Source organism: Lissotriton helveticus, chromosome 8, assembly GCF_964261635.1.
Source record: "Lissotriton helveticus chromosome 8, aLisHel1.1, whole genome shotgun sequence".
Lineage (NCBI taxonomy): Eukaryota > Metazoa > Chordata > Amphibia > Caudata > Salamandridae > Lissotriton > Lissotriton helveticus.
In genome coordinates, this window is record NC_136069.1 from 342,899,845 (window position 1) to 342,921,650 (window position 21,806).

General features: G+C 41.4%; 1 long non-coding RNA gene across 3 annotated transcripts in view; it reads left to right on the top strand.

Annotated features, from left to right (window-relative positions):
• Positions 1-14,972: 14,972 nt before the first annotated feature.
• Positions 14,973-21,806, top strand: part of LOC144771630 (uncharacterized) — a 65,727-nt gene continuing 58,893 nt past the window's right edge. For 2 of the 3 annotated variants that reach the window (XR_013599401.1, XR_013599402.1), the window contains exons 1-3: positions 14,973-15,010; positions 15,397-15,534; positions 15,622-15,751. This is a non-coding gene — a long non-coding RNA (uncharacterized LOC144771630). Of the gene's footprint in view, positions 15,011-15,396; positions 15,535-15,621; positions 15,752-17,162; positions 17,470-21,806 lie in introns of those variants that run through there. The other variant, XR_013599400.1, reaches the window with a different exon arrangement.

The window sequence follows — 21,806 nt, forward strand, 5'->3', positions numbered from 1 at the left end:
CAGTTGTGCATACCCCGAAACGAATTTTGCATAATATTCACCAAGCCCTAAAAAGGACCTTAGTGAATGTTTGTCCGTAGGATGTGGAGCATTCTGGGTGGCTTCTATGTTAGAGAACTTTGGTTTGATCCCTTTATCAGCAATTGTGTGGCCCAAATATTCGACTTTGTTTACTAGAAGTTTGCACTTATTTGCTTTGACTGTCATAACTTTGTCTTGAAGCGTTTTGAGAACTTTGTTGAGTATCATTAAGTGTTCTTCTTTTGTCTCCATGTAAATTAAGATGTCATCTTGAAAGGCTTGTACCTGAGCAAGATCACTGAAAAAACTGTCCATACGTTTTTGTAAATACGCTCCCGGCAGATGCAAGCCCAAAAGGAAGTTTCAAGTACTTAAAAGTACCAAAAGGTGTTAAAAAGGAGTCAGTGCTTGACAATCCTGGGATAGTGAGATCTGGTGATAGGCCATATGTAGGTCTGTTGTAGAAATTGTTTTTGACTTGCCAATATTAGCTAGCATTTCTTGTATTAGGGGTAAAGGGTGACAATCTACTAAAATATTCTGATTTAAGGATCTTAAATCAACACAAAGTCTCAGGTCACCATTGCTTTTTTTCCGTAAAACGACCGGAGAAACCCATCGGGATGAATCAATGGGAGCAATGGTGCCTTGAGACTGAAGATCTTGAAGTAAACTTTTGAGATCACATCTGATGCTGAGTGGTATCGGTCTAACTTTGTGTATGACCTGAACTGCATCGTTCTTTAAAATGATTTTGTGTTCATATCCTTTAACTGTGCCAATCTTGACTTTGAAAACGTCTGGGTAATGTCTAATTAAATTCTCAACAATGTCATCTGAGCTAGATTGATCAATAGACAAAACTGAAGGAGGTAGGTCACCTAGCACAATTGGTGGGTCTTGTCCAGGCCTTAAAATGATGCCTAACTTTGCAAGATCTTTCCAAGCAATGATGTCCCTGCCCTTTATAGCAACGTATATTTTGGTTTTAATGTATCTCCCCAAATACTCTAAAATGTCCCAAAAGAAACCTATGAGATCAATATATTGCTCTCCAAAAGCTTTGGGATTTATGTCAGGAGCTAATAATGTGAAAGTGGAAGGCCAAAATGTATAAAATGTAATATCTGCCAGTATAGTTATGGGAGCCCCTGAGTCAGCCATGGCTAAAATTGTTATTCCGTTGATTGAAATGTCAGTCAAAGGCTGTCATCCTGATCGGGGACTTCCACTGTGACAATCAAATTAGAGAATTTGGAGGTACAATCTTGAGTACTTTCAGTATCAAGAGTAACAGAAGAAATGTTTACTCTGTTAGTAGGTAAGAAATTAGAAGTACTCCTGATGAAGCTTCAAAATGTCTGAATTTCAAACATTGGGTGAATGTTTTCTCTAAAGCAGGGTAGCTGGGGTTGTTACTTATGTCATTTGAAACCACACCTGAAACAAAATGATTGAGATCTCTGCGATTGATTCCTGTATGACTTCCTATTGGATGGTTGTCTATTGTTAGTATTATTGGGGATTTGCTTAGTACTTATAGTACAAATATCATTCTCTTCCGAAATAGCATTCATATTTGTTAAATTTAAAGGTTGATTAGAAATCTCAGCAGTTTGGACAACACGAGTGGACAGGACTTTGGAAGTGACTATTGATCTCTCTATGCTTTTGGCAATGTCTATAGTTTCAGCCAATGTAGGATTAATAGACGTAAGGAGACGCTCCTGTATTTTGTTTGAGTGACACCAAAAAACAAATTGATCTCATATATATATATATGTATATATATATATACATATATATATATATATCTACATTCGTGCCAAAATGAGATTTTTCAGCCAATACTCTGAGTGATGCTATATAATCTTCCACTGATTCCTCAGGAAATTGTTTACGCAAGGCAAAATTAAAACGTTCTAATAAAACACTTGTGGCATCAGAGTATTGTTTGCCGATACGTAATTTGGCCTCAATATAAACGTTCCATGTGGCATTTTCCTCTAAAGTAGGCAGATAGTGTGGGAGGTTTTCGAAAACCCTCCGACCAGCTGTGCTCAAATGATTTAAAATTATTGCCATTTTCCTTGAAGCTGTGTATTCATTGGCATCAATGGCTGTGAGATAATTCTCACAATCTTTCAACCATTCTGACCATTTTAATTCTGGTTTACCTGGTTTTTGAAGAAAAGGTGACGGTTGAATGACTCCCTCAATAGTACCCCTTATGAAAAGATTATCTCACATATGAAAGTAATGAACAATATTCCCACCCTTTAAAATGTACTATAGTAATAATATATATATTGTATTCACTGTACAACTGTATTAAAGAAATGTCCTAATCTTTGTAATCCTGTAAAATTACTTGGTTATTAAAAGGTAAATATGTTAATTGCACATATCTATTTAATAACACACTAGTTGTGAAGGTGCAGGTAATTATAAACCAACTCAAAGTATAAGGTGTGCGGATCACCGAAGAGTGAACCGCATTAGTCAAATGAGAGTACTTGTAGAAGGTGTGCGAATCAACGAAAATGTAATAAAACCAGTGTCGAGGACACTTCAGTGTTAAAAGATGAGGTCAAATTCGCAAAAGCAGCAGGTGTGTGTATCACCAATGAAAACAATGTATAAAATTCACCGGGACTCACAGTTTCCAAATGCGCATAAGATTTAAGGCCGATGATATTAATCTGGACGAAGTCTCAAAAGTCGTCGTAGATCTCTGTCAAAATCCTGTAATGTAATGATTCAGGAGAAATCCCCGACGAAATACAGTGGAAACCGGTGTTGGAGCCTGATCCAAAATGGCCGCTGCTTGCGTGTGATGTCACGGCGTCACGACATCTTCCCAGCGTACCCTGGAGTTCCGACAATGACGACGAGAGAAATGGTCGAAGGGGAAGATCGCCAAGGTTCTGGAGCAATAGAACGTCTCCCTTGAGGCAGGTAGGCGATGTTTGAATCACAAACCAACGGTTGAAAGTTTTGAGGAGAGCAAATAGTCCAATTATATAGTTGAAGTTCAATAAAATATGACCGACCTTAAAGCCAGGCAAAAGTAGATCGATGACTGAGGTTGAGTCGGTAGTGTGGATCGATCCGGTGGGCTCCTTAAGAAAAAACGATTTTGCCAAGCCAGAAAGAAAAAAATGTATTTCCATTAAACCCCACTCCTGGTACCAAAATGTGTAGTAAGGGGTAAAGAAGAATTCTGCGTACTGAAGTAGAAAATATATCTTCAAGTTTATTAAATAGATACTCTCAATAAGACGAAGCCCACAAAGAGAGTTGTAGGCTGAAAGCTGGCCAGTAGAGATCTCATTAATAGAAAGTTCTAAATGACATGCTAAAGTTCTAAGAGAAAGAATCTACATATTTTGTTGCCCCAAGATTCAAAGATATTGAAGAAGGGTGGTGCAGTGTATGCAGGAGGTATGGGAGATGGAGATTCGCCCAGAGGCCAAGAGATGTCTACTCAATATATGGGAGCCAACGGACCTGCCGCCGAAAGGGAGACTTTGGGTTATGCTCGGACAAATGATAGCCAAGCGGAACATTGTCAGGCTCTGGGGTAGTCCTGATCCACCTAAACTTACAGACTGGCATAGTGATATGGACTGGTGTATGCTACAGGAAAAGACTGTGTATGTGGCGAGAGGGTGTCCCCGAAAGTGGGTGGAAGTATGGTCCAACTGGAACGACTTCAGGGGGGGCATTTGCGAGCCTCCATCCATCACGCAGGCGCGCACAGAAGATATGTAAGGACTTTTCCGACCTTTTGGTTCCCGATGCTCCGGAGTTGGGAACTTGAAATGCATCGCCAGTACAGAAATGGACTTCCCGTACTCTACGGGGTGACCATGTTGTTTGGGGGGGGGGGGTTGTTCGATTGTTGGGCCTCATTTACTACATACTTGAAACATGCCTTTGTCTATATGGCTATACAAAAGAGAAAATTAGACCTTCACTATCCTCCTCTAAAATGTGCGACACCTACACTTTATCACGCCGCCGTGCCCCCGGGATGACGGCAATGGGCTGTGTAATGTTTGAAGCAATACATGTGCTCCGTACCACGCAGCCAGCCCAGTGGGTTGTAGGCTGGAAGCTGTGTAACATGGAAGATCAAAATAAAGGTCTTTAAAAAACAAAAAAAAAAAAAAAAAAAGAATCTACATATTAAAGGTCCGTCACAACTAGAAACATAACATATTACAACCAGGCCGGGTTTGGTGAGGATTCACCAGATTGCTTTCCTGGGATCTCCCACTCAAACTCTGGAAGTCGTACCTCCTGAGATTTTCAGTGGTGTGAACCAGCATTTGTAAATCTAGATTCAGTCAGGTTAGTTTAGCATCCATTCTTTCTTACATATATCTAGTTCCAATCAGGCACCAATATTTCTCTTTGAATCATCTTTTCATCAGACAGAGGAAATATCTTGAGTCTTTCAATAATCCTCATAGTCAGGCTCTGTAAATAGACTTTTACAGTTCTTAACCAAATGAGGCTGCTTGCGTCTGGTATTCCTATTACTTCTTTTAATGCTCCTTTGTAAAAGGAGAGCTTATGATTGGACCAGGTCTATTCCCAGAAGACTAGTGGCTTCAGCGCCAGCCCATGAATGATACTACGAATTCCAGCATCCAACAAGAGGAGCAACAAGAAAGGTTACAATGGGTCAGATAGTGTTCACTTCAAAATCTGCCCCTCAGCGCTAACTAACACTGCAGAATTACTCAGCCCCACACCTCCGCTTTCTGAGAGATTGTTGAGACTACTGAGGCATTATGACAGTCTAAAGTGGCACCAACTTCTTCGCTGCCTCAGCTTCTTTGATATGTTAGTACTTTCTACATATGTATCATTTTAGATTTACCAGGCTGGTCTTTCCAGATGCTCTCATAATTAAACCCCTAACCCATCCAGTGATAAACATATATTCCTTCAAATATGCCACCTTTTAACCATAATGACAGTCTACTCCTTCTTTTTATCTACTATTCACCACCAGACGTTGCTACTCACTCATTAAGATGATTGGTGGCCACGTTTTTTGTGCAAGAAAACAAGATAATAGATTATAATTAACTGAAAATAGAACAAAAAGTATCAGGTCAACTTTGAAGAAAGGAGCATCATGCTGGATCGAAGTCAATAAATTTGAACTCAGAGTTAATAAAGAAATTAAGGAACTGCTCATCCTTCACGGATTTTTACAAACATGCAGAAAATTTAAAGGGTAAATTGAAAGATAGGGGATACCCAAGGAGACTAATTAACCATTCCTTTAAAAGAGCGAGATTTTATAATCGCGATAGTAAGTAAGTCACATGATAATGATACTGCAAAAGAAAAACCTGATAAAATTGTGTTTGTAAGTCAGTTTTCGAGCTTAATCAACAAGATCAAAAACATAATTAACTCAAACTGGGCTATACTTAATGACAATGAGCAAACTATACTGAATCTCCCCATGTTTGCCTTTAGAAGAAACAATAACCTTAAAATGAATCTGGTACAGACCTATAGGGAATCAGGTAACCTCAGACAATTAGATATAACAGGACAAAAAGCCGTGGGTAACTATAGGTGCGGCAATTGCATGATATGCGATTGCTGTACTGAAGGCAAGAGTATTATCTATAATAATCATACCATTATGGCCAAAGATCTCAACAATTTTAGAACTAAGAATTTAATCTACTTGCTTATATGTCCATGTCAAATGGGCTAAGTGGGCGAGACTGGCCGGGAATTAAGAACCCGCATGTCCGAGCATCAATCAGCTATCAACAATAGAAAAATAAACGCCCCTTTATTGAACACTTTACATCAAAAGGTCATACATTTGAAGACATCAGGTGGTTTATTATAGAAAGAATATCTGGAAGCAAACGCGGTGGGGATATCACAATGAAAAGGAAACACCGCGAACAGTGGTATATATCTATATTTAACACTGTAAGAAAGGGGTTAAACTCCAAAGAAGAATGGGAGCGCATTATAGGTACAGTTTAAATTGCAACATAGGTATAGTTCCTATTAGTTCAGAAGTAATTACCCTTTTTTTAAAAAAAGTATTGCCCGGGTGGAATATGGGGTGTTGCACCGGTTTACTGGTTTAAGGGATGTCGTCCGGCCGACAGTCCCGAGGGTCAGTGGTTCGGTGACACAACATAGCCACTATTAATTGATGACTTGTAGGTGATATACATAGAGAGATATTAGCTAGAAACAAAGTCACAATGGATAGTAAGTAGTAATAGAGGGGCACAATGTAGAATAAAGATGTTAAACTTATGCCAAGGTTCTATAACCAAACCAAAATTTTAGTAGTGACATAATAGGCCCTTTTTTCCTAGACGTATGTGGGAGGACTGTGGGCCCCCTGTTTGATGTGACACACGATCAGTGTGTGAGCATCAGGTATTTTATATCATGATTATATAGTCTGGAAATGTGACCAAATCGTGACATTCTCCTATATATACATATATATATATTCACTGAAAAAACCATAGGTTATAGACCATATATAGTTAGGAATTAGCATTTACAAAACCTTGAAAATTCACTGAAAAAACCATAGGTTATAGACCATATATAGTTAGGAATTAGCATTTAAAAAACCTTATTTTACTCACACAAAACCATTGAAATTCCATATATAGTTAGTTGCACTAACTATATATCGCGCACCCGCAATCCACTGCTGATCATGTCACATATTACATCATTCATGACATGGTCAGTGACATCACTGATGACATCACTGATGACATCTCAAATGACATCACTGATGATATCTCTTTTGACATCAATGGTCACATCAATGATGATATCATTAATGTGACAATACAATGCATCTCCTCACACTTTAATATAACCTCTGTTACACCCAGTGTTAAATACAGAGTATAATTTTTGAAACCATTGACACACCAATACTAGTTACTACATACGTACTCACTGATTCCTACGTCTACACACACATTCACTCATTCACCCATACAATCATTCATACATACAATCACTCATCTTTACAACACTATCATATGCACTCATACACCTATACAGACACTCAGACTCTGCCACTCATCCATGGAGTTACTCACACACCTAGTCAGTCCTGTAAAGAATCAATCACACTTCCATTTTCTTGTCTATACAGTTAAACATAGAGCACCTTACATTTTCAAACATATACTAACACATACTTACTTTCTTATACAATCATTGATACAAGTACACATTGATCTGCACAGAGTCACACACCTCTCAGCCAGCCACACACACACTCAGTCTCCCATACAAATACTTGGACAATCAATCAATAACCCATATAGTTAATCATATAGCTACTGATCAACACATGCAGCAGTTTACAGAACAACAGACATAATGATGCACAAATTAAGACAGTTTAGTCACTAACCCATGCACTCAGTGAGACACATTTAATCACTCACTCATACATTCAGTCATGCACCTACTAAATCCTTCGTCCAGACACTTATACATCTACTCATTCTTCAATATGTAAAACATATTTAAACTTTACAGAAACACACAGTCACTGGATGATGTCATCAGTGATCTCATCAGTGATGTCATTTGAGATGTCATCAGTGATGTCATCAGTGATGTCACTGACCATGTCATGAATGATGTAATATGTGACATGATCAGCAGTGGATTGCGGGTGCGCGATATATAGTTAGTGCAACTAACTATATATGGAATTTCAATGGTTTTGTGTGAGTAAAATAAGGTTTTTTAAATGCTAATTCCTAACTATATATGGTCTATAACCTATGGTTTTTTCAGTGAATTTTCAAGGTTTTGTAAATGCTAATTCCTAACTATATATGGTCTATAACCTATGGTTTTTTCAGTGAATTTCAATGGTTTTTTAATAGCAAATATCATAAGCTGTCGAATGTCAAGTACGTGGTAAGTGAAAACATTTTCGTGTTTATGCACACTGATCTGCTTTGAATGGTGCCCCCCCCCTCATTTCTATTAGGAGTACTCTCTCTTTGCACATAGTGAAGGGTAGTTAACGCAGGCCTTTGCCCCCGTTGTAATACGTCGTGCCTGCTTCTCTCTCCATTTGATTGATTGTTATCCAAGTATTTACTGTTTTAGAATTGGTTCTCTTTGGTTCATTCTCTATTTACAAACAAACACAGAGTCGCAATACTCTGTTTAGTCTTCGCAGATAACGAAAAATCGTGTAAAAAAAAAAGAAAAGGAATCGAGCAAAATCAGTAGGCCACTAATGGGATCTCTTTTTGACCTCGCTAAAATAAAAACATTAAGAACAACCCCTCATGACAAATACAAAACTAGTGAGATGAACTGAACTCCACACAATGATGGCTGCAAAACAGCTGGGCTCCGCCACCCACCCCGCCCAAAATAACGATAAAGAGCGGCTGCCATGATTGGTTGCGGAATGGCCACGACGGAGCTACGAAATGGTGCTGCTCTCATGCTAACCCCAGCTTCAGTCTGAATATCCAGAAACACTGTAGACTACCAATTCGATCAGTTCCGGTAGCGCCCCAATGTAACCCGGTAGAGAAGAACTAGCCCTCCCCTCTTTGACTGATGGTTCTTGTTGCCTGTCCCTTCTGTTGTCATTTAACAGAACTATTTAGCCTGCTGAAAGGGGTTGTGTTCCAACCGCTGGTTGGTGGAGACATTTTGACTATATTCTGGACCTGCGTTGTCGCGTAATGCGTCATATGACGCGCCGCGTTAGCGCATCCGGAAGTCATCCGGGGCGCGCAGCGCGTAACGTAAGCATAACAAGTCATGTGACTTGTTAATAAAACTTTTCATTGGTTCATTTTACTTTTCTTATTCTAATGATGAAAGGCTTGGTCATATGACCTAAAAATTACGCTTTTTATTACTTCCGAACATTATTTTTTCTTAAATATATGTTATAATGTTCCAGGCTAATGTACTTTCCCGGAAAATTTACAACTGTCCTGCAAGTAAAATATATTCTTTTTTCGAGAAAAAGAGCGTTTCTTCGTCCCATGACGGAGCCGTTGAGCAAAAGAGGGTCGACCTGCTGTCTTAGTCGCCGATACGCCTGAATATGAGATTCTTATCGATCACTTTATGTTGCAGGAGTAGAAAACACAACAGCCCTTGACCATTTATCTTTACTGCGTTCCTTCGAATTATACCTTTTACCCTTCATGTAATTGGTCTGCTTTATTTCACTTGCCTTTTACTGATTCTAAAACAGTGACTATTATTAAAAACTTTACCAATGTATATACTACTACCATGTTTTCTTTTAAAAACCTTTATTGTGAAAATTTCATTATACAAATACGAGCCTATAACCACGTGGGCCGGCCACGGAGCAAACTGTAATCGTATATGATGAGTAGACATTTACACTGTAGAGGAACGTAACGGGCGGGCCATTAGGTTGCAAGAACTAAGGTGTCTAACAGTTACGGAATCGGTGGACGTACATTTTATAATTAAAATACGACAGGGCCAGTTACAATAAAATTATCTAGATATACATTTGCGGGCAAGTACTATCGGTGACGTTAATTCGAACTTTCAATAGTACAGTAATCAATAACACATCAGAACTTAATATCAATAGGGATGTCGAAATATTCAATCAATTCTCGTCCCCGCCCGCCATGTGCTTCAAAACTGCATACGTATCTCGTGAATTCAAGGTTCTGCAACCAGTACACAACAAGGAGTTACGAGTCCCATTTATTCCGGCGCCATTTTGGGCGAGGACGGACAGGTCCAGGATATAGTCAAAATGTCTCTACCAACCATCGACTATGATGATGTTCATATGCTGTATTTATTAGAGTAACACTCATCTGTCCACATGAAATTAATTTGCCACAATCTAAACATGTCATTTTAATCTTTCCAAAGTTCTTCTAAATATTTGGGACCGTTTCCCTTGCCTCTGATGCTGTCAGTGCCACTTCTTTGATGAATGTACTAGCAGGTCAAGGGTTCTCCTCCAAATCTCTCTTTTATGCAGCACTATAATTAATTGGTGCCACCTCTCCATATGACGATGCATGGTATAGTTACCATAACTATATTTTTTTCGGTTCCTCTGGAGAGTTCATCGTGGCAGATGAAGCGTGTAACGTACCGGGCATTTACCTTTTTTTGCATGTACAGGAAAGGAAAAAAAAAATCGAGCGTCCGAGTTCTAAGGTGTCCCAGGGCCATTTTAGTGGACCAGGCCCAAATCCAAAGAACAGGCCGCCATTTTGAGAGTCCTCTTGCAGCCGCCTGTCGCTGTAGCATCAAGAGCAGCCGAAACTCAGCTGAATGGCAACTGAAACGGTAAAGGGGCGCCCCACTACAGCAGACGAGCCTCCACCTAGGAAGGCCCGTTCACGCCGCCTCCCCCCCCCCCCCTCGGGCACCCCACGCCGTTATTCGGAGCAGTATTGTAGGATGGCCACACCAGTGCGGCAACTTGCTAGACATCACCTCGGTGGTAACCGAATCTCAACGCCTTGTGGTGTCTTCTATTCAGAAAACATTGTTATGCTGCCTTCGACCTATTCGCCGCAAGTGCGCACACAACTCAACTGCATAGCTTCCTAGACACCACCTCGGTGCCATCCGGATCTTGGAATCTCAGCGCCTTTTGGTGTCTTCTCTTCAGAAAATATTGTTGCGCTGCCTTTGGCCCCATTCGCACATCGGTCCGCTACTGACGCCATCTCACAGGCTAATGGGGCGCCCCACGCCGACTTTCAGCATTGTAGGATGACCACACCAGTACAGCAACTTGCTAGACATCACCTCGGTGCCATCCGGATCTCGGCGCCCCCACTGCAGATGAAGTGCCTCTCAACTATGAAACCACCACGGTGACATCCGGATCTTGGCGCGTTGTGCTGCCTTCGGCCTATTCGCACATCGGTCCGCTACTGACGCCATCTCACAGGCTAATGGGGCGCCCCACGCCGACTTTCAGCATTGTAGGATGACCACACCAGTACAGCAACTTGCTAGACATCACCTCGGTGCCATCCGGATCTTGGCATCTCAACGCCTAGTGGTATCTTCCATACAGAAAATATTGTTGCGCTGCCTTTGACCCCATTCGCACATCGGTCCGCAACTTAGACATCACATCGGTGCCATCCGGATCTTGGCATCTCAGCGCCTTGTGGTGTCAGTCAGAAAATATTGTTGCGCTGCCTTTGGCCCCATTCGCACATCAGTCCGCTACTGACACCATTTCACAGGCCAACAGGGCGCCCCACGCTGACTTTTACCATTGTAGGATGGCCACACCAGTGCCACAACTTGCTAGACACCACCTCGGTGCCATCCGGATCTTGGCATCTCAGCGCCTTGTGGTGTCTTCTATTCCGAAAATATTGTTGCGCTGCCTTTGGCCCCATTCGCACATCGGTCCGCTACTGCCGCCATCTCACAGGCCAACGGGGCACCCCACGCCGACTTTCAACATTGTAGGATGGCCACACCAGTGCGGCAACTTACTAGACACCACCTCGGTGCCATCCGGATCTTGGCGCGTTGTGCTGCCTTCGGCCTATTCGCACATCGGTCCGCTACTGATGCAAACTCACAGGCCAACGGGGCGCCCCACGCCGACTTTCAGCATTGTAGGATGGCCACACCAGTGCTGCAACTTGCTGGACACCACCTCGGTGCCATCCGGATCTTGGCGCGTTGTATTGCCTTCGGCCTATTCGCACATCGGTCCGCTACTGACGCCGCCTCACGTGCCAACGTATTTTCTCCGCATTTTATACCCTATGCCGCATAACAGGTCATGTGACTTGTTTATAAAACTTTTCATTGGTTCATTTTACTTTTGGTTTCCTAATGATGGAAGGCTTGATCATATGACCTAAAAACAACACTTTTCATTGGATGAAAACTTTTTTTTTTTCCCAAACGATGAAAGCCCCACCTTGTTTCTGGATGTTTCAGACTGAAGCTGGCTTCAGCATGAGAGCACCACCATCTCGTAGCTCCGTCGTGGTCATTCCGCGAGCAATCATGGCAACCGCTCCCCACCAGAAGCCTACAGGAGTCGGGGGCCCCCAAAACTTTTGATAAATCCTCAAGGCGGATGGGACGCTTTCGAGAATGGGGTCCAAGACCTAGCAGACAAGCGTCCGATTTCCAAGGTGTCCCAGGGCCATTTCAGTGGACCAGGCCCAAAAAAGAAACAGCCTGCCGCCATTTTGAGAGTCCTGTGACAGCCGCCTATCGCTGCACCGCAAGAGTGGGCGCAACTCAGCTGAATTGCGGCTTTTGACACAGTGGACCAAAAACGGACGGAATGGCAACTGAAACGGTAAAGGGGCGCCCCACTACAACAGATGACACTCCACCTGGAGAGGCCCGTTCACGCCGCCTCCCCCGGGGCGCCCCACGCCGTTATTCGGAGCAGCATTGTAGGATACCAAAACCAGTGCGGCAACTTACTGGACATCACCTTGGTGCCATCGTTCTGCTGCCTTGGAACTATTCGCACAACAGTTTGCTACTGATGACCCACCCCCCGCGACGCCCCACGCCAGAAATCTGGACGTTGTGCTGCGTTGGGACTATTCGCACAGCCGACCGCTACTTCGTTGTTTTTCCCTAAAAATGTTTATATGTTATTACTGTTTTTGTTTTCTTGTATATATTTATAAGTTATTAAAGTTTTATAATCTTACTACTTTGTTGGAGTGCTATATATTTTTAATGTGACACATAATTGTAAAAACTTTGATGTACAAAGAGTCATCCCTGGAATCTTCCGCTTCAGGCTCGGTCCCCTCCCCAATCACAATACAGGATGGTTTTCAGATAATAGGAACGCGTCTGCTGTGACGGATCTCATCGAGTGTGGGCCTTGATCTACTATAACTCCTTTGAAGAGGGGTGATTCTTTACAGCTGGGGCCATAAACTACATCTGCAGGGCTAGCTGATACCCTAGGACCGGCCTGGACAATCGGACACAGAGGAAAAGGAGTGTCAGAGGGTGCGGTAGTGAATAGGGCGAAAGGGAGGTGTCGGGCGGGCACAGGGTGTGATTCTCAGGGAAGAGCAGCGCAGATGGGGGGTGGTTTATTACCCATGCATAAGACAGAGAGCGGGGGTGACCACTGCCTGGGGGAGATGCTTGCGAGGGTGGGGAGTCATGCTAAGGATCGACAGCGTGCACAGAGTGGGTCTGGTGAAGGCATCTAAAATGACTGCCGTGCACGACAAAAGTGTGGCATTTGAAAAAAGGCAAGATGGCGCAGACAATGTTTTTCAACACTTCCTGATTTCCTTCGAATCGAACGTTAACAGACGTTGGGGCATATTACCAAAGTTAAGCGATATTTATCCCTAACGATGCTTAGCAACGATTTTTTTACCGCTAAGCATCGTCAGAAATTATCGCAGATAAACCTTGCTATTATCAAGGTTTATCGCAAATACGATAAAAAACGACCGCAATGCATTAATATCGCTGAAAACTCAGCGATATTCATGCATTACCGAGCTAATGCTCTTAGCCATGTTATCCACCTCCCATTGGATAACATGCCTTAGAACTGCTCAGGGCAGGTGCTAGCTTTTGGAGATATTCGCGCTTATCGCGAATATTTCCAAAAGTTGATAATAGGAGATAGCGATGTTAGCGACTGTTTCCAGTCGCTAACATCTTGGCATGCCCACTTTGCATGTCATTAGTGATAAATATCACTCACATGCAAAGTGGGGCCCAAGATGGTCGCTATCTCCTACTAGCCGTCGCTAACTGGTGTTAGCAACAGCTAGGTAATACAGATATAATTTTATCTCCGCGAAGCGGAGCGCTGTTACAGATATATATCTTTTTTTGAACGTTAATTTCTCAAAATCCACTGGAGCACATATATTGAGACCTAGCAAAGGCACATCGGACTACCAGTCCCTACAATTTTGCCAAGTTTCGTGCAAATCCATTCAGCCGTTCGATTATTATTATTATTTTTTTTTTGCCTCGCGGGGCCCTTTTAAAACCTCCACATCAAACCTAAGAGGTCAAGGAGGATCTACTATGCCCCCTTATGGTCATTTGCCCCTTCGCTTTGGCCTCCTCTTGTCTCTCGATCCTACCGAGAGACAAGATGGCGGCCGCTACGGACTGTTTGGAATGTTTACAGACGCCGGAGAACCAATCAGCTTCGCTTCACAAAGCTCCGTTGCGCGAAAAGTACGCGAACAGGAGCGCTGCCCGGTCCGCTGTTACAGATATATATCTTTTTTTGAACGTTAATTTCTCAAAATCCACTGAAGCACATATATTGAGACCTACAAAAGGCACATCGGGCTACCAGTCCCTACAATTTTGCCAAGTTTCGTGCAAATCCATTCAGCCGTTCGGGCTAAAAGTGAGGCCAACCGCCCTATGGAAAACTCAATGTTAAAAACACGTTTTGGGACCCCCCTTTTTTCTCGGCCCCCCCTTGACGAACCCCCCCCAAATTTTCAAGGGCTGCTCAGAAACAAAATGTGCCATTTTCCTGAAAATTTCTGCCAATTCCGTCCACAAACGCCAAAGTTATTAGACATAGAATTTTCAAAAATCCCATAGAGAAAAAATCCTAACTATATATACCTACTGGCGACCGCCAGTAGGTAATATGAAAACATCCTTATTATGATAATGACAGGTTAAGGAGCAGCGTTATGCTTAAGGAAGCTATCATACACTGCTTTCACCTTAGTGTATTAGAGACATTACGGTAAAGGCACAGCAAGAGCATAATGATGCCATGCGCTGGTCACGTGTGCTTGAGGTGGAAGTATTGAGAGTGAAATAACACCGGCAGACAATTAAGGCCGGCGGTTTTCTCTGTATATAAGAGATTTTGTGGAGAATACGCCCGTTTCATTTTAAAAAAACGGACTCCGTGCAGCTCACCACTCGACCGAGATTCCAGGTATTTACAGGGTGTGGGACCGCGTACTAGGTTTAGAATACCGCGGATGTGAGATATAAAGGGTGGAACTCTTATATCACTCGAATTACGGGGGTGAGAAGTTAACTAAAAAAGCCCCCCTCGATATTTATATAGCAGTTTTATAGTTTTTTATACTAGGTTTAGAATACCGCGGATGTGAAATATAAAGGGTGGAACTCTTATATCACTCGAATGACGGGGGTGAGGAGTTAACTAAAAAAGCCCCCCTCGAGATTTTACGTAGCAGTTTTATAGTTTTTTATTTGATAGAGTGTATTTGAGAACCACTCAGAGGAGCTTTACCCATAATGACTACAGGTTTGGGTTTCACCATACGATATTGTGTATTTTATCACCCCATGCAGGGTCTTCCGTATATGGGGATTTTGTGTACATAAGGAGCAACTATCCTACGAAGTGGCGCTCAGAGCTTTAAGAGGGGCTACAGAATTTGGTGGAGCAATTGTGAATGATTACAACACGTACCCGGAGATCAATTCCAGGTACATAAATGAGCTTTATTTGATACATGAACTAGCTGATTTTGTTTACAAAAAATTACGATTATAAGGGTCTTTATATATTTTTAGGTTTAGCGGCTCATAGATTTGAGACCTGCAATCCGAAATAAGAGAACCCGATTCAGGAAATCATCAGTTGATGCCAAGAACAGCATAACCGTGCCCTTTCAGTGGGTTAGTTCGTGTTAGCCTCATGCAGGTAATTATATAATTTGATCACAAAACTAGGAGACCAACTACACTGAGACTGTGGTCTAATTTAAGTCTGTTAGGGGCAGATGTATCATTGTTCCCTTTTGCGATTTCTAAATAGCGATTTTTAAGGAATCGCTATTTAGAATTCTCAAAATGGAATGTATGTAAAAAATTGCATTTTTTTTTGCGATTTCTTAGTCTTCCTTATTTGCAAATTCACACTTTGCGAATTCGCAAATAAGGAATAATTTCCCATGCATTCCTATGGGCCAGGAGGCCCATGGGAATGATTGTGCATTATTTGTTAATTTGCGAATCGCATTTTGCAAATTCGCAATTAAAGAATAATTTCAAGGGTGCAGGGGTGTCTCAAAGACACCCTGCTGCACCCCTGAAATGTACATGTGTGCGCATATGGCGCACATACATGCCCTATGGGCATGTATGTGCCTCACATGCCACCTTCACAAATGTCAAATAGGGCATTTTCAAATGAAATTGCAAATTATCACCAACTACAAGTTAGTGGTAATTTGCGATTTCTTAACCCAAAATCGCAATTTTTAAAAGCCTCATACATCGCATTTAAGAAATCGCAAAATTTGCGATTCCTTAAATGCTTAAGCAAAATAAGGAATCGCAAATTTTTGCGATTCCTTATTTTGCGATTTTTTCATGCATTTCAGAAAATGCAAAAAAACGTTTGCGACTCGCAACACCCGAAATTCGCAGAATTTTGGCCTTTGCGAATTGCAAAAGGCTTGATACATCTGCCCCTTAATGTTTTATAGATGTTCGTTGGCTTGTCAGAAGGCATTTGGAAATCCTCTATATAGTGACCATTACCCGGCACTATGCAAGCTCTATGGTATGTGAATGTATGCGTGAATAATGTGTGGATAACATTTCTATGGTTGAGAACGTATGTGTGGGATGAATGGAGTAATAATGGTTATGAAGACAACTACTAAAATGCACATTGAACAATATGTTTTAATGGGGGTAAATCTGATTCAATGGTGAACAGGATGTAGAAAATAGTGTTGTACATAGCAAGACTTATTGAGTTGCAACCCTTTTCATAACACCCAAGTCCTTATATTGTCATTTGTTTCAAATGAGGGGTAAACCTGAATTGATGATTAATAAGATGTAGAACACAGTGTTGTAGAGAGTAAAAGTGAATAAGGTGCAAATGTGGTTTGATGACATCCAAGTTTTTGAATTACCATTTGTCACCCCTGGGGGGTAAACAATATGTGAATAAAGATGGGATGTAATGTAATGAAATACAATGTAGGATATAGCCTGAAGGTTTTTAGTAATGAAATGTAATGTAATGTATGAAGGTCATAGCCTGAAAATTGCTTATTAATCAATGTGTAATATTGTTTTTATTTTTTGTGTTTGTTTAGATCAATTTTAACCAAAATGTTGATTGAGAAAGAGACATAACGCAAATATTAGTCTTGATAAAGGTGGTGCGTATAGAGCAAAACACCGAAACGCGCCGACGCAACTTTTTCAAGTTAAATTCACGGAACAATCTGTCAGAACGGATCTATATGACTCTGACCTTCATGTAAAGATTCCCATGAATTAACATCCCGATGTGTTAGATCTAACATCACAGGCTTTCAGTCTCTCTCCCGTTTTAAGATTGTGAATATTTTCTTTATGTGTTAATGTACAAATTGAATTGTTTTTAATGTTTTTAATTGACACTGGATTAAAATAAATTTACACATTGTGATAAATAGTAATTTCAGGTTTTTATGATTAAGGGGTGTTTGTATTGATAACCATTGCATTCGTTTATGGTACCATTTAGGACCACAGAGTGGAGTGTGAATGAATGACCATAGAGTGGAGTGTATATGAATAAAAGTGATTATTGGATGAACCCAAGGGATTATTTTCTTTTTGATTAAGTATGTGAATCCGCATCTTCCTGGGATGATTCGGATTACAAGGTTGCGTACGTTTACGCGAGTTTGCAAATGTCTGTTTGCACTGAACGCAAAATTTCTGTGTGTTTTTGAGTCCAATTAGTTGTTTTAAAATCAGGTTTGAGTAGTTCGTAGAGAGGTTTAACCCTGTCTGCGTAATTTAGAATGTAAGTTCTTCCAAAATTTAGGAAACCTAAAATTGACTGTAGGTTTTCCAGCGTTTTTGGAGGTTGGAGCAGCGCACACTTTTCTAAAAAGTTGGCTGCCAGGCTTTTGCCTTCACTTAAAAGTTCGTATCCTAAGAATAGGACGTTGAGGTGGGCAATTTGTGATTTCTTAAAATTTAATTTGTACCCTTCAGATGTGAAGCCAAGTGTTATGGTGTTGACTCTGTTCAAGTGCCTGTCGAAGTTATTATCTGTTAGATAGATGTCATCGACATAAGATAATGCCTTATCATCATACGTTTATAGTAACTCTGTTACTCTGGCTGAGAATAACCCTGGACTATTCTTGAATCCCTGGGGGAGACGACAGAAGTGACGCTGTGCCCTCATAATTGAGAAGGCGGTCAAGTACCTGCTTTCTGGTGCAATGTTTTGACAGAAGAAACCGTTAGAAATATCTAATGTCGTTTTATATTTTTTGCGCATGATGTTATTCATCAGTGCTGCTGTGTGTGCATTTTGTACTGCAAACGTTTTGCAACAAGAGTCTAAGGGCCCGATGTAGGTAAATCTTTTTTACCACTTCTTAAATACCGATTCATTCCGAATCGGTATTTAAGAAGTGGTAAAAAAAGAGGAGGGGAGATGTAGGTATTTCAGATTCGGTAAATACCGAATCGTTAAGATTCGGTATTTACCGATTCTGTAAATACCGAATCGGTATTGCCCATTGATTCCTATGGGCATTGAAGCCCATAGGAATCAATGTGCATTACCGAATCGGTATTTACAGATTCGGTAAATACCGAGTTCAGCAAGGGTGCAGGGGGTGTCACTTTGACACCCTCTAGCACCCCCAATACAGGCATGTGTGCCATGTGACACACAGACATGCCCTTAGGGCATGGCACACATGGCACACATGCCCTTAGGGCATGTCTGTGTGCCACATGGCACAGGTGTGCATGCACAGATGTGCATGCACACCTGAATTCGGTATTTTACCACCCAATAGGATTGGGTGGTAAAATACCGATTTCTGAAGGCCTGTAGCACTGGAAACAGTGCTAGTTACATCTGGGTTTTACAGAATCGGTAAAATTACCGATTCGGTATTTTACAGATTCTGTAAATTTACCGTTTCGGTAAATTTACTGAATCTGTAAAATATTGGCCCCTACATCTCGAAAACCAATTACCGGTCGGTAACGACGGAAATCGGCCGTTACCGACCGGTAATTGGCGACCTACACCTGGCCCTAAATGTCTGTAGCCCAAAACTAGACAATATGTATTGTCTGGTTTGGAGACAGGAAACAAAGGATTGTTCATTGACGAGGTGCATGTTTCAATCATCCCTTGGTATTCAAGTTGGTCTAAGATCTCCCTGACCTGTTTTTTAGCTTCTTGTGTAACTGGGTACTACCTATGAGCAGTTGGTTGATTTTTTAACTGGATCTTATGGTAAGGAGAATCCTCATCCCATCCCACATGATTTTTATATAATGCTGGAGCTTAGGCTACAGCCCATTTTCTGGCATAGGTGTATTTTAAGTGAATTGGAATATGATCTGAGAAGGCTGGCATAATGATGTCTTCGCCATGTGGGCACTCCTGAACAAATGTAGGTGGCCAGTCTTTTTCAGCTAGAAGAATGTCATAACCCTTAGAAAGCTTTTCCCAAAAGAGTGCTCTTATTTTCCTAGTTATGTCCCCCTCCATCCAGAGCGTTATTTCATATAACTTATGAGGTACACTAACTCTGGTATCGGCAGTTTCAACTTGAATGTACTCATTCAAGTCCACTGTCTCCAGATGATCCTTCAAGATTTTGCGAGCTATGGTAACTTCTGCTGCGCTGTCCAGCATTGTTTGAGCCCACTCCCCGTTCTTGAGTTGTGTCCTCAAGATCCTCGGCATGTCTGATTTTTAGACCTGCTACCTTCTTCTTGGTGAATTGGTGTTTCTTATTTTTTGGAATGTGTTGATCGTCTTTGGACTTCACGCGTTCTTCCTTGTGTTCTGACCGTCCTCTTTTTTCCGATTTCTGTGAGGACGTCTGAAAGGTACGAGAGGAACATGTATCAGTATCTTGATATCTATCAGGTTTTCTCAAATTATCCCTGTTCCTGAGGTTATATCTCTTTTCAGAGCGCTCCTTTTGAGGAGACCTACCTCTGGACTGAGAACGCTTCTCTTTAGAAAATGTCTGTTTAGTGTTTTCCCACTTCTTTTTAGGAGTAGTGAGAGTGTTTTAAATAAAAACCTTATCAGGATTTTCTGTGAGTTGGGGCTTTACTGGTTTCCCACCCAAACTATCTCTTCCTATTTCTTCATAGGATTTTTCAATTATTCTGGCCAGTTCATACGGTTGCTAAGTTACATCAAGTTCTTTTAGTTTTTGGCGTATCGCCACAGATGCTGCTTTACCTTTAATATTAGCTAATATTATAGCTGAGACCTGTTTGAAATCTTTAAGTAATGTCATACCTAAATTCAAAGCAGGCTCTGCCCTGTATTAATTTTGAATCTGTTTCAGGACGTCTGGTATTACCGCCATAGACGGAACACCATGTGTTTTTGAGTAGATTGCAGCAAAGGCTGTACCCCAAGTGACGCAGTCCTCCAGGTGTGGTGCGATTCCCATTGGAAAACAGATTGTTAGAATCCTGTGTTTCTCATGAGGTGTACTATCAGGAAATACTGCCTCTATTTGAGTAATCTTTTGAGCTAACCAGAATGGAATTTGTTCCCGTTTTGTGGGTAATTTACCAATGACTGATTGTATAGTCTGTGGTGTAATTTTATTTGTGTTCCCCTGATGAGGGGTCTGCTGTGGAATCCTTATAGGAGGTTTGACTGTTAAAGTCCGCATGACATACTGAACCAATGGTCTATGTATTTTGATTAGGTGTTTCAGTTGAACTAATAGTTCTGGACCTGTTATTCCTTCAATAGCAGGATGTGGTGTTTAGCTGGCTAGTACCGGCCATGTTGCTCCTGGTCTACCTAGTGCACCGAGCCTGGTAATGTGATTTTGATGTTGCAGGGGCCTTTAAACCAGAGGGCATATTCTTGGTATGTTAATGGAATTTCAATGTCCTTGAAAGGAATGTATTCCGCTGGAGGTTCCTCTATCTTGTAGAAGTGGACCACGTGTGTTAATGGAATTGCTTCTGGGAAGATAGTCCATGAATAGAATACCTCTGTCTACCGATATTCATGTGCCTCTATGACAAATATCACACTACCACCTCTCGATGATAGTCCATTTGTTATAAGCTTCATAGTGAGGGTTTTTCTTAAATTTTCCGGGATGATTATAGCATCCGCCGCGTCTTCATTAAAACCTGTAACGTCAAAACCTGGTCGAGCTGCAGTTCCTGCAGCTCCACCGGTTGCGTTGTTGTTTCTTGTAGGTCTACCGATCTCGGTATCGCTATCCGACATTTTGTTGACTGAAAGTTGGCAGAGCAAGCTTCAAGGAAACAAAGATAAGGTGCACAATATTTTGGAACACTGTATCCTTCAACGTTGAACTAACCAAAAACTAATACATAAGATTTTCGTCCTACTCAGTTATAGCAGATATTATCCTTTCACCCACTCCAGACGTCTATTGGAGTATTTTATGGGAAAAAGGGGTCTCTGTGAAAAGCACGACTGAGGTACTCTAGTATCTAGCATTAAATTAGTGCCTTACCAAACATTGGGCGCCATGTAGTGTAGTTCCAATATTCACCATAGGCTCTGCGCATTGGAGTAATATATCCTATAGAATTGACGTAGGACTTAGGTCGACTGGGTCTCTATCGAATATATTAAACTTAATTGTGAGTGGCAGCTAGCTCAGAGGTCACTAGAAACTTTCTCAAATAAACAAGAAGGGATTCGTTTATGACAACCGCATAAAAAAGACAACTTTGTTTCCCCAAGATAAAAC